Source organism: Streptopelia decaocto, assembly GCF_964273445.1.
Source record: "Streptopelia decaocto genome assembly, chromosome: 1".
In the NCBI taxonomy this organism is placed as follows: domain Eukaryota; kingdom Metazoa; phylum Chordata; class Aves; order Columbiformes; family Columbidae; genus Streptopelia; species Streptopelia decaocto.
In genome coordinates, this window is record NC_138663.1 from 201471750 (window position 1) to 201484577 (window position 12828).

The 12828-nt window shown below is 42.9% G+C and overlaps 1 protein-coding gene across 4 annotated transcripts in view; it reads right to left on the reverse strand.

Annotated features, from left to right (window-relative positions):
• The window catches only part of FAT3 (FAT atypical cadherin 3), a gene marked incomplete at its 5' end in the record, with an annotated part of 328465 nt that overhangs the window by 274113 nt on the left and 41524 nt on the right, over positions 1-12828 (reverse strand). The window lies entirely within an intron of this gene.

Here is a 12828-nt window from a genome sequence, read left to right on the forward strand (position 1 = left end):
CCACTGGAAAATAATAATAATAATAATAATAATAATAATAATAATAATAATAATAAAGGTTAAAATGCATATTCATCATTCAACAGTGTATCAAAGCCTGCCACAACACTGAGGAGCAGGAGCATTTGCTAGCAAACCCTCAGAGGAACGAACGGCTCTGTGAAATGATTGAGGGTGTCAGTCTTTCATCTTTCTGCCTGCTGGTCTGAACCCTGGGTTAGCAGCGACAGCAAACGTGGCTCTCGCAGGGCACAGGTGGCAGCATCAGCAGAAACCAGAGCTGAAAAGGCCATGGAACAAATACCGTTCTTGCTGCAGGCCACCCTGCCACGCCAAATTTCTGAGAGGAAGTATTGTAAACGTCTGCTTGGCATTGATGAGATGGGCCCAGTTATTAGAGAGAAATTCCACAAGCTGAGGTGTCTTTTTCATGTTTTAAATATAAATTTCCTTTTAAATGTAAATCTAAGAACAGAAAGAAATTGTACACACCTAAGAAATCCCTCCAGCCTGCACCCAGATACTCTAAACTTCCACACATTTTCTTGGCTGATGTATCTGTCACCCAGTTCTCGGAAGACGATTTACCATCCGCATTTTGAGCACTTCAAGGAAAGATTTTCCCAGGAAAGCTTTCACAAGAGCTCACGCTACTCAGCTTACCCCTCCTGTGTCCTCTCCCCAGTCTCTCTCCAGTAACCAATCAGCTCATCAGCTGTGACTCCCAAATCATTAAAACAGTTTTTAAGTAAAAATAGTCTTTAAGTAAAAAATAAAACAGTCCTTAAATAAAATAACATTGAAGTAAAATAGTGTTTAAAATAGTCTTTAAGTAAAATAATATACCCATACAGCCTTTGATTTTAGTGTCTGTACCGATGTGATAGCCTCAGCCAGTAAACCCTCTCAGTATTTGGATGTGAAGATAACAGTATCATAGTTATCGACAGTCACAAAGTTTGTTCCTCCTGTGCAGCCACACACAGGAGTTTAAACTAAAACTCCACAAGCTGCCACTGGCCTGATGTCCCAACTGCTCCCCTGGCACAAGCAGACTCAGAACTCGCCCTGGGGCTGCTAAAGTAGGTTATTTAAGGATGCTTTTATTTTCGTTTGCTCTGCAGGTTTGGAGGCTGTGTCCAGCTCACAAGGCTCCGCTGCTTTACAGGGATGAGCCACAGGAGCTGGGATCAGGCAGTGTCAGGATCATTCGAGTGGAGTGGAGCTGGAGCACAAGCCTGGCTTAGAAAAGCAACCACCACCTTGATTATGGATCAGAAATGACTATTTGCAAATCATCTTCCAATGGCATTATCTACACTTTGCATACAGGTGTAGAAATACTCTGTTATTTTAAAAGAGTTAATAAGTGGTAAGACTCCTTTCTGAGCAGGGAGGAGAACTGTTGAAAGATGCTGATATACGCATCTCAGGTGATGTATCACAGAACCACAGAACAGCCCAGGTGGGAAGGAAGCTCAAAAGATCATCCAGCCCAACCTTCCATGGGAAAGGGCGGCTAGATGAGTTTATCTGGCCCCCTGTCCGGTCACATCCTGAAAACCCCCAGTGATGGGGGCTCTTCTACCTCCCTGGGGAGGTTGTTCCAAGGGTCGATTGTTCTCACTGTAAAAAAAGTCCTTCTTATATGTTTCGGCCTTTCTGCCTGGCATGACAACTGCAAACTGAAGACTCCTTCCATCCTCTCCTCTCCACCATAGCCTGACCTGCAGAAGACAGGTCCCCCAGCCACAGTACTTATTTTTATAAATATCTGCACAATTCTCTTTCAACTGGAGCATGTGACTGTATAAAATACGAAACCTTGTGTTTCAAAACAAGAACAAAAGTATCAATCTGGAGTCTTCATTTTTAATCTTTTAAATTATGGGGTTTGTTGTTATTCACAGACAGAGAATGTATAAAGCCACATGCATGCAATTATGGTATGGTTTATACTGTTTGTTTCCTAAATTACTTTCCCTCGGGACAGGATATTATACTGTTACTATATTTGTTCTCCCATTATTTATATTTCTTCAGATTTATCACAAAAATCCTGAAACAGATTATAAGTTTCTGGCTAGAAGTGGAATTTTTCTGAGAGAAATGTTTTGTTACATTTTGTTAGAAGTGCAATTACAAAAATATAAACATGCAATTTACATACAATAGATATTAAAAAAGTCAGCATGTAACCCACTTAAAGTATTTGGCAGGGTATTTATCTAAACTGTTTCAATTTAATGCAGATGTGTCCTAACAAATAAAATGTGTTTTGAAACTTGTCATCATCCCCAGCCAGATAATCAGTGTCCATATACTTAAACTGCTGCATATTTAGCATTGTAAAAAATGTTGAGGACAGTGATAAAAACACTACTAATCATTCTTTATTAACCTAGTGTTCATCACAGATACACTCCCATCAATAAACTCAACCATTAAAAATTAGCAAACGCCTCACTAGAATTAGCAAAATACTGGAATATTAGTTATATCCAAAGAAACAACATCATTACATTAAAAAAAAAATGAGCACTTCAGCTCAAATACCAGCACATTTTTAGAATGGGCTATTAAAGACAACGGAGGTGCTTGATCACTACAAGCTTCCATTTGTGTCTTTGCAAAGACTGCAAAGCATTTTTTTGCTCCACACCAACAGCCCCTGCAGCAAGATCACAAGTGTGATGAGGAGCAGCTGAGGGAACTGGGGCTGTTCAGCCTGGAGAAAAGGAGGCTGAGGGGAGACCTTATCACTGTCTGCAACTGCCTGAAAGGAGGTTGTAGCATGGAGGGGGTTGGTCTCTTCTCCCAAGTAACAAGCAAAAGGAGGAGAGGAAATGGCCTCGAGTTGTACCAGGGGAGGTTTAGACTGGATATTAAGGAAAAACTCTTCATGGAAAGGGTTGTCAGTCATTGGAACAGGCTGCCCAGGGAAGTGGTGGAGTCACCATCCCTGGAGGTTTAAAAGACATTTAGACAAGGTTCTTAGGGACATGGTTTAGCGCTGGAGTTAGGTTATGGTTGGACTCGATAATTCTAAGGGTCTCTTCCAACTGAAATGATTCTACGATTCTATAAAACCTGCAGCAGGTCCCACACAAACGGGCCGTGGCCCTCCCGTCCCAGGCATGGTGAGCGGTCACCTTCCCAGCCACAGCCACAATCTGATGCAAAACTGAAATGAAGCTTGGCCAGCTGTGAGCACATCGCCCCTCAGCATCATTGACAGGGCACCTCTCCAAGATGCTGCCTCACCAAGTGATGAGCATGCGGGGTCTCAGTGATGATTTAAGGTTGAGGTCCAATGCACGCCTGTTGTTGAACACTTCTGAGCAGTGTTTACTGTCTCCTGGTGATGATTTACAGGGTTTGATTGCCCATTTTTCATTACGACCAAAAGTGAGATTAAAATGTTTCTGAGGCAACCGCTTGTATTAATCTCTGCAGCAGAGTCTGGGAGCGGAGGTGTCACTCAGGGAAGGGATGGCATCCCACCTGCCAGCACTGCTAACAGGCAAGAACCATTAAAAGCAAATACCTTCTCATAAGATAGGCTGGAGACAGGGAGAATTATAGCCAGGCAAAGAGGGTTTCTGAACGGTAGCCAACACACACATGAAAGCAGCCAAAATTCACTGACCATCCTCTGCTTATTTCATCTCAGAAAGAAAAAAGCCACTAAACCAATACCAATGTTTTGTATAGGAATAGCACATGCATTTGAAATATCTGAACTTAAATCACCTGTTCCTTTACGCCTAATAAAGAGCAGAAATTAAAGTGCAGGCAGGATGAATAAACTGGGTTGGAGGGAGTCGCTTTGGGGAAGCACCAAGAAAGTTCAGCTCTGAATATAGAGCGGTGAGATGTGGAGAAGCACCGGCGAGCAGGGGACAACCTCCCCGCTCCCTCCCAACCTGCGCTGTCTCTGCTGGGGCTCAGCGGGGAGAATTTCTCTTATCATTCCCGGGTGAAGAGGCAGGAAAAAAGAAAGAGAACATCTAAGTGCCTTCTCGCTAAACTTCAAACTGCAGAAAAAAAAAAAACCAAACAACAACAAAACACCAACCCACAAGTCACTTTGTGATTTTTATGGGATTCTGCAAACACCTGAACAATCACAGTTATTAACAATAGCTACATTGTAGTGCCCGATCCACCACAGTAAGAAATGGAGCTCAGAGGGGAGTTCAGGGTGCTGCACATCAAAACTAAATAAATCGTAATTATAGACCGCTCTGTTCTGTTGCAAGGGGAGACTGCCTGTCAGCCCTACCCCCTGCCTGGCACCACCTTTTTTTTTCATTCCTGAAAATAAAAACAAAAACTAAAACCAAAAGCATTTACTGTAATAATTTACTGCTGAGGTCAAGAACATGCTGCAGGGGTGGCAGTGGCAAAGAGGAACTACACTGGGAATACAAACAGATACTTTCCTCCTAAACTGCTTTGATGTGCCATTCCTAGGAAGACTGGCTTTCTTCTCTCTATAGCTTTGGGCCTGTGAAGATTTTGCACATTTTTTTTTCTTTCTTTTTTTTTATATCCTTAACACAGGACCCTTTCCCGACCTCACAGTAATAACAAACAGGAGATGAAAAATCCATGTGCTGCCTTATCAAAGCCATCTGCAGAATCTAAGCTTTCATTTAAAAATAAAAATTAAGCTGCTAGCCTTTAAAGGTTGTAGAGATAACCTTTTCTACATGAACTGATCCACAGTCATCCTCTAATTCTATCCTCCTGTGTCGGTTTCTTGAGGTCCGTAACTGCTCCCCATAGTCAAATCAACTATGTGGGGAAAACCATTTCAAGATACCGTTGTCTTGTCTTTCTCAAGTGAAATAGAATCAGTGTCTCACTGCTGATGTGTAAAGCTGATAAGCAGAAGCAAAGCAAAACTTCTCCTGGAATATCCATAGATCCACAGGAGCAAAACGTGGACATCCAAACCACGTATGAATCATCTACGCTCAACGTTCACGAGTCTGATTTTAGTTCACCAAGAGAAAAGACCACTTTTGGATGGGATTCCTCTTCCCAGCCTCCCAGGTCTGCAGGCAGACACGGCGCTTCTAGGTGTGACTCCTCAGACACATTTCAAACATTGACCTCGAGGTGAACTGCTCTCAAGATCCCTATGGCTGAAGGAAAAAAATAACCTGGGTGCTCACAGCTCCTACGAGAGTCATGGCATGGAAATGATTGGGGAAGATATGGCAAAAATGACTGCCCCAGATAACAGATGAGCACTGCCACAGGGATGAAATTGTTCCAAGTTCTCCGTTAATCACGCCAGGGAAAAATCTCTCCTCCCTTCAAAGAGCCATTGCTGTGATCTTGACCACAGAAACAAGCCTCCTTGGCCAAACTGGTAGGACGAAGCATTTGTTCATCATGTTCAGTCTCCTGTTTTCAAATGAGGTCCCTCTCTCCCCAGGGAAAAGAAGAAAAAACACAACCAAACAAAAAAACAGAGAAAGGGAGCCTCCAACTGTGTTGGAGAGAAGAAACATGGAATTGATTTTATTTACCAGCAGCAGAGAGAGCCTCATGTATTAAAAATTTCCTGAGGGCTACCCAAGTAACCTTCACTCTTTTCAAGGGCTATCAAGGCCCAGGGTGAGCAGGTAGATATATGACTTGTAGATTTCAAGGTCAAGAGCACGAAGTACAACTTCCCAGGAATATATAATATGCTTTTCTTTTTCTCCAAGCCACGGGTCGCTCACTTTCATTTGCAACTACTCTGATATTTAGTGACTTTTATCAGTAAGCAGCAGTAGTCAGTTGAGCTCTGGAGTCCCCAGCACAAGAGGAACACAGACCTGCTGAAGTGAGTGCAGAGGAGGCCACCAACATGATGAGATGGCTGCAACACGTCTCCTGTGAGGACAGGCTGAGAGAGTTGGGGTTGTTCAGCCTGGAGAAGAGAAGGCTCTGGGAAGATCTTTTAGCAGCCTTCCAGTACCTAAAGGGGCCATACAAGAAAGCTGGAGAGGGACTTTATACAAGGGCATGTAATGATGGGACAAGGGGCAATGGCTTTAAAATGAAAATTAAAAAAAACACAAACAAACAACAAAAAAAACCACCCATCACATTAATCTGTCAGTCCTTTGTTTCCTAGACCAAACTGTCTGTCTAAACTATGTGTACTAACATGAAGCTGAAAGAACGAGAGTAATATATGGTTTCCATTATTCAGAAAGATGAATAATGGTCCTTTCAGGTCTTAAATTCCGTGACTTTATCAGCTAGAGTAAGCCTCTGCCTATCTTAGCAATAGTGTGATGCAACTGGAGATGGTCTGTACAGCGAACTACAAACATAGAATCATTGAATAGTTTGCATTGGAAGGGACCTTCAAAGGTCCTCTAGTCCACCCCCTGCCATGAGCAGGGACATCTTCACCCAGATCAGGTTGCTCAGAGCCCCGTCCAGCCTGGCCTTGAACATCTCCAGGGATGGGGCATCTACCACCTCTCTGGGAAACTGGGCCACCCTCAGTGTAAAAAATGTCTTCCTCATGTCTGGCCTGAATCTCCCCTCCTCTAGTTTAAAACCATTACCCTTTGTCCTATCACAACAGGCCCTGCTAAAAAATTTGTCCCCATATTTCTTATAGGACCCTTTTAAGCATTGAAAGACCACAATAAGGTCTCCCCAGAGCCTTCTCTTCTCCAGGCTGAACAACCCCAGCTCTCTCAGCCTGTCCCCCCAGCAGAGCTGTTCCAGCCTCTGATCATTTCTGTGGCTCCTCTGGCCCCTCTCCAACAGGTCCATGTCTTTCCTGCACTGAGGGCTCCAGAGCTGGACACAGGACTCCAGGTGGGGTCTCACCAGAGCGGAGCAGAGGGGCAGAATCACCTCCCTCCACCTGCTGGCCACGCTCCTTCTGATGCGGCCCAGGATACAATTGGCCTTCTGGACTGCAAGCGCACATTGCCGGCTCGTGTCCTATTTTGAGGAGCCCAAAGCCACACTCTGTGCACCAGGGGATGTGCTGCAGCCCCTGCTCCCACACCTGCGTATCCACACTGCTGGAGTGCACCAGGCACATATTTCCCAGTTCACTTTTCCAAAAAGAAAGCAGATTTGGGCCTCCAAGAACATTCCTCAACCTGAACCAAAGTCCAGCAAGACAGGACAAACAGATTTTCTTCTAAAAATCCTTCTGGATCCAAGCATATCCATGCATGTACATACAGCCCAGAGCTGAAGGAGGGTGAAGGCTAAATGCAAATTATAAGTAGAGATCACTAAATTGACCAGAATGTTTTAAGAGTTGCAAAAAAACATTTATTTACTAGTGTGACATTTTCAGTCTGACGCCATATTGACAAAATTTAAAGTTATTAGTAACACACATAAGTAGGACAACATAACTAATAAATTTATCAGTAACAAAATGCCTATAGGACACAGCTGGCACTGGGTCCCGCCACATCAGCCATTGCGGAGATGGTGGGACGCTGCCCCAAAGGGAGTGAACTGCTTGGTGATCTAATCTCAGGATATTAAAATAAACATGACTCTGCCTGAATCTGTGGTAATTACAGATATTTTTGTGTCATGCATATCCCCCAGGATGCGCCCAAGCACTCACCCCCACAGCTCACCACCTCCTGTAACCATCGTGTGGAGAGGAATGTGGTCTCACCACAAAGCCCACAATGTAGACAAGAATGAAGCATAAGGCACTTACTTGGACTAAAACTCCCACTAAATACCACAGTATCTCCAAACACTTTTTTCTTTAGCTTTAAGCCATTTTTTTTCTTCATTTTTCTGGTACTCTTTGTCTGAAGTTCTCTGAATATTGGCCAATATATTTGATTATTTCTATTTTTACCACAAACAAAAAAGGCATGATCTGCAGAGTGAGGCACATCCACTCTTTTTTTTTTTTTTTTGGCTTTCAAAGCAACCATTTTCTCCATTAGATCATATTTGTTTTCTTTAGACTTCAGAAATAAATAGCAGATGACATTATGCTGCAGTTACTGTATGTGCTCGCTTTATCCATTTTTGTATTTATTGCAATGCAATTTTCCATGGGTGAATGTTTCCCCAAATACTACCCCTTCCTCCCACTATTAATACACTCTGGAAATGATGCACCCCTTTTTTCTGGACATAACCCCAAGAATCTTGGAGGATTTGACAGTGTTGCTTTCACCAGTCCTCCTTAAGGGATGAAACATAAACAGGCCTGGGTTAGTATAAGCTGAAATATTGCATTTAAACAATTCTCAAGGGATCTCACTGGAAAACAAAAGAAATCAACAAAGTCCCCAAACAAGAAAAGCTCAGGCTTGCCCTGCTGCTAGTGGCCTTTGCTGCTCTGCAACACAGCACTCCCCAGAAACCTTCCCTGAAGAAACGGGAAAATTAAAATAAAATAAAATAAAATAAAATAAAATAAAATAAAATAAAATAAAATAAAACAAAACAAAACAAAATAAAATAAAATAAAATAAAATAAAATAAAATAAAATAAAATAAAATAAAATAATCACACAAAGCAAAAAATCCCAGCACAGAACAACGGCCTTGAGGACCCTCCCAATGAAAGCCACCAACGGTGGCTCTGGCCATCCTGCGGACACAGCTTTCTTTCATGGCAGGTCTGATGGCTCTAATTCAAAGCAGCCAAAAGCATGGCAAGAACTGAGGTCCAACTGATGGACAAGGCTTCGGGCAGCTTCACAGCAGCCAAACACCTGCCTCCTTCAGACCAGATGCCATCGTATGCAGTGGGGTGGTGGCAGTGTCGTCTTCACCCACCTCCCCACCCAGCACCCTGCCCTTCATAGGAGTCCCCACCCTGCTTGTCCTTAGGGGAGAGAGGAAAATGTGTCCTTTTCTCTCTCTCTCTCTATCCTCATAAAGCAGGAATGCAAAAGGAGGAAGGCAACACAGATGCTTCTCTTCAGTCCTGCTTTTGCCCATTTGCCCATCAACCAGAAGAGGTGTCTCCCACAAGAGTTAAATCAATGAATGCGACAGTGAGAGCATCCTCGGAGCCCAGTCCAAGACCACAAATTTAATTCTTCCAGGAATACCGCATGGAGCAGACATGCATATTATTAAAAAAAAAAAAAAAAAAAAAATATATATATATATATATATATATATATATGCTACCAAGTAAAACATTTCCCTGCATGCAGACGTTGTTCCATGCAGGCAGGGAACGAACCACACAAGGCAAATTTTGGCCATCTCACTTAATGCCCAAGATCACAGCTATGAGAGCTGGGAGGCAGCTGAGCCAGAAGATCCAACAATACATTACAGCATCACCAGTGATGCCTCAGGCAAATGTAAGGGGACTGTGTCTCATAAGTGTATTTAGACTGGAGGGGAGAAATGGTCTGACTACATAAAAACTAAGGACATATGATGCATAACATGCACGGAGTTGCACTTTGTGCAGTATGTGTTTGCATGCTATATGATCAGACTAATTCAAAAGTATAGTCAATATACAGATTGAGGGTTTTGTGGGAGGGAAGGGAAGAGTTCCACTCATTTTTGTGAGGATGCCTAGTTGCTTTTGGTGTTAAGAGAAATATAAATAACTATATCAACACGATGCAAAGATTAGATCTAAAATATTCACTGGAATGTGAAAAACAGATTCTTAGAAAGCTCGGGTTTGAAGCGTGTGGAATAAGGCCATTATTTGACACATTGCCCAAAGAAGTGGCATTTCACGGAGGAGAGATTTATGCGAGCATTCCTCTCTGAGACAGAAAAAACAACACTTTGCTCTTCAAGAAAAGAAACATATTACTATCTCATCTGGAGAAAGAGTGATTCCACTCTTCAATACACATGCAAGAAGGCAAATAGTAAATCCTTAAAAGTTTGCTTGTTTCTCCATGTAACAAATGGCAAGCTTCCCAGAAAAATGATTTTGGTGGTGCAGTTTGTCTGTGCGTTAGTTTTTGTTCTTTTTTTAACAAAAACCCTAACATTGTCAATATTAATTTTCTTCTAAATGATTAGCGATCCATTTAATATTGTCTGCTACAGAGCAAAGCAGCCTCAGGATGGACTTGTTGAACTTTAGCAGGTTCAGTACCAAAGTCGCCACTGATTCCTTTCTTGCTTCTAGAGTCCTAGAGCAGGATCACTGGCAAGTTGTGAAGCATTTACACTGTTCTTCCCAGGATGATGAGTCATGGTAAACATGCTTATAGCCAAAGCCCTGCTCAACATTTTCTTCAGAAGCCTTGACAAGTGGCATTAATAAGCCTTTTAAAATCTTGAGCACTGTGGATCCGCCCCCTCGCCTCGCTGCCAATGCAATGCCATCCCAGAGTAGAAAGATGCTCAGATCCTGCTTTTAGCAGCAGAGAATCCCCGTCGGATGGTGTGGTCAAGCCTGTCACTCACGTGTGGGAGGGAAGGAGGATTGCACAGCAGAGAGAAGACTCAGCAGCTGAATAACTTACAAAAAAGCACATTATCTCTGCACCGCTGTGCCTGGGATCAGCCTTGTGGCTGTTGACATTGGACGTTTTTTCTTCTTTCTGACGATCCATGCAATGAGAGAGGGTCAATTTTGAAAGCTCATCAACCCCTACCATCATGACAAAGTATATCCACTGGCTCTAGAAGAAAGGTTGAATTTCCAAGAGTATTCCCCAGGAGAGCTGACGTTTCATTGTCCCAACCAATTGACTACAATGGAAACACCATCAAGCCTCAAGTGTACTCTTATCCCGAGAGGGCTCTCATCTCCCTTGTACTGGAGGACCTCACAACAGCTAATGTATTTATCATCAGCGTCACTTCTGTAAAAAAATGTTTTTATCCCTGCTCACAGATAGAAGCACAAATCTGCAGAAATACTCTGTAACAAACTCCCTCCGAGATCAGGAGGAGCTGTCTATATGCTTTTCACAGGATCTGGAATTACATATTTGCTGAAAATCTTCCAATATATCATTTTCAGGGTAAAAAATGGAACCTGAAGCCCCCACCCCACAGCAGTTCATTGCCTCCAGCAGACCCACGATCTCACGAACCAGCAGGGTGTAGTGCCCAGGTACTGAGCACTGCCCACATCATGAAAATCTGCCCCAAATCAGCTCATGGAAGCTCTCAAGCCATGAACTGGGCAAAGAAGAGAAACATCAAAGAGCTACTGGTATCACTGTAGGCAGGGATGTGTGTATAGGTCCATTCATAAGCTGAACCAGAAACTGTCTTAATTATCATAGAATCATAGAATGATTTAGGTTGGAAAGGACCTTCAAGGCTCATCTAGTCCAACCCCCCACCACAAGCAGGGACATCTTCACCCAGATCAGGTTGCTCAGAGCCCTGTCCAGCCTGGCCATGTCTCCATGGGGCATCCACCACCTCTCTGGGCAACCTGGGCCAGGGATTCACCACCCCCACTGTAAAAAATTTCTTACTTTTATCTAGTATGAATCTCCCCTCCTTTAATTTACAACCTTTATCCCTTGCCCTCTTGCTACAGGACCTACTAAAAAGTCTGTGCTCATCTTTCTTATCAGCCCCTTTTAAGTACTGAAAGACCGCAATAAGGTCTCTCCGGAGCCTTCTCTTCTCCAGGCTGAACAACCCCAACTCTCTCAGCCTGTCCTCCCAGCAGAGCTGTTCCAGCCTCTGATCATTTCTGTGGCTCCTCTGGCCCCTCTCCAACAGGTCCATGTTTTTCCTGCACTGAGGATAACGGTGACAGCTTTAAGCTGCTCTGACTTGAACAAGCTGAGGATCTGGTCATGTATACGTAGGCATGTATGGCACACAGACGGATGCACAGATGTAGGCAGACAGCACATACTATTGCATCGTAGGTCACATCCCTCTCATTTCAGGTCACACTCCTCCAGTGCCCCAGCTCTTTCTAGTGCAAAGAACGCAGTAGAAGACAAAGCAGAGAGATCTCTTCTTAATGCAGAAATCTTGATAGTCTATTTAACAGGTCTTAGTTTTGAGAAGAAAACATGAGTTTTTGAAGCAAAACCATAAATATCAGGTAGCACAACTAAAAACCTCCATCTGGTATGTGTTGTTTATTCCTGCATTATTCATTTAGTCATTATAACCAAGAAAAGATGAAAAACATCAAAGATCATGACTAAATACTATATATGAATACCAAGATACCAAAGAGTGGCATTAAGATTGGATCATGCTCAAGTTTTCTTTATTTGTAGAAGTACCTGGCAGGTTATCAGTTCTCCATCAATAAGAAATTACTATTTATACTACATCTCTACTAGACTGTCAGATCTTAGGCTTCCTCTGAAGTGAAAATACCATGTATATACAGCATGCAGCCAACTGAAATATCACATATCAACTATGTGTGATACCCGGATAGGATGCCAACACCTGTCTTGCAACCAGTTTAAGAAGTCCTCAAAGTATCTGCTCTCAGTGGTCCTGGGAGGCCTTTCAAACAAGGGGAATTGCAAACCAACTGAAGCATAAAGCACATTATTTTTACTGTGTAAATCCAATGATATAAAGTAGCATGACTGATGGAACCATTACAAAATCAGCTCCAAAAACCAAACGTTCTGCATGGGGTTTTTTTCCCTTTTCAGCTAGTTCTCACTCCCCCCTCCACTCTTCTTCTTCGTCTTTTTTTTTTTCTTTTAAATCCCTTGAGGCAGAGCCAAGAATCTCAATGTGCCACAATAACCACGTTTACTTGTTTCCAACTCCTGTCTGTAGTATCATATCATATCAGCTCAACCTGGCATCAACATGGTGCTCTTCATTGATGAGCCCAGTACGGAATCCAATCTGCTCCTCATTATGTGATGC